Genomic DNA, 1,256 nt, shown 5'->3' on the forward strand with positions numbered 1-1,256 from the left:
TGGAAAGAGGATGCTGAGAGAGTACCCAGCATACAGCAACTTGAGTAAGATGATTTCTAGGGTCTATTAATTTTTCTATTCATCCACCCATCCATTAAGCACATATAGAAGCTAATTATGTTTCAGGTAAAGTGTTGAATACTGGACACAGTGGTGAAAGACATACATGAGTCTTGCCCTTAAGGAGCTTACATTCTAGATGGAGATTGGAGAAGGAGAAAAATAACATACAAGGAAACATATAAGTAAACAAGATAATATCAGGTTGTTATAAATACTAAGAAGAAAATAAATAGGATGATGGGACAGACTGTAACTAGGCAGAGGTTACTTTAGAAAGGCTGATCAATGAAACGTTTCTCTAGGGTTTGATTTTTTTTTTTTTTTTTTTTTAATGTTTATTTATTTGGCTGCGCCGCCTCTTTTAGTTGCGGCATGTGGGATCTAGTTCCCTGACCAGGGAATGAACCTGGGCCCCCTGCGTTGGGAGCGCAGAGTCCTAACCGCTGGACCACCAGGGAAGTCCCCTAGGGTTTGATTTTTGAGCTGGAGTCTGAAGGGTGAGATGGAACCATAGATGTGCAGCTTGTAGAAGAGCATTTCTGGAAGGGGAAATAGCAAGAGAATGAAGACCTTGCCATCGAAGGCAGGAAAGTGTGGAGTGTTCTAAAAACTGACAGGAGACCAGTGTGGCTGGAGCATAGTGAGCAAGGGAAGGGATGGGACCAGAGTGAAATGCAGTGCTGGGCAGGGGCCAGACCATGTCGCGAGAGCCTAGCAGGCCACGGTAATTGATTCTCAAAGTGGACATTTAAGGATTTTAAACGAGTGAGCGACAAGATCTGATGTACACTTTAACAAAATCACCCTGGATGATGTTGAGAGTGAATTGGAGCGAGGCAAGAATGAAGGAAGTGTGGCCAGATATGGGCCTCTGGATTTAGTTCTGGCAAAAGGTAATGGTGACTTGGACTTAGGAGTGACAACACAGGTGGAGAGAAATGGATGTGTTCCATATGTTTTGAATGTAGAACTGTCAGGACTTGGAATAGCTTGGTTATGGAGCATAAGAGAAAGAGAGGAATTGAGGATGGCTCCTAGATTTTTTGTTTGAGGGTATTTGGGTTGATGGCACTACAGTTTTTGATGTGGGGAGAACTGGTAGCAACCTGTTTTTTGGAGTGGAGTGGTGGTGGGAAAAAGATTATTTCTGATTTGGATGCGATAATTTTGAGATCTCTATTAGATATGTGTCA

At 42.7% G+C, this 1,256-nt stretch overlaps 1 non-coding gene across 1 annotated transcript; it reads right to left on the bottom strand.

The window, feature by feature from the left end:
* Nucleotides 1-448: 448 nt before the first annotated feature.
* On the bottom strand, nucleotides 449-521 carry TRNAG-CCC. The gene has a single exon. It is a non-coding gene; the product is annotated as a tRNA-Gly (tRNA).
* Between the last annotated feature and the right edge of the window lie 735 nt (nucleotides 522-1,256).

The sequence above is a fragment of the Phocoena sinus genome, chromosome 15 (genome assembly GCF_008692025.1).
Source record: "Phocoena sinus isolate mPhoSin1 chromosome 15, mPhoSin1.pri, whole genome shotgun sequence".
NCBI lineage: Eukaryota > Metazoa > Chordata > Mammalia > Artiodactyla > Phocoenidae > Phocoena > Phocoena sinus.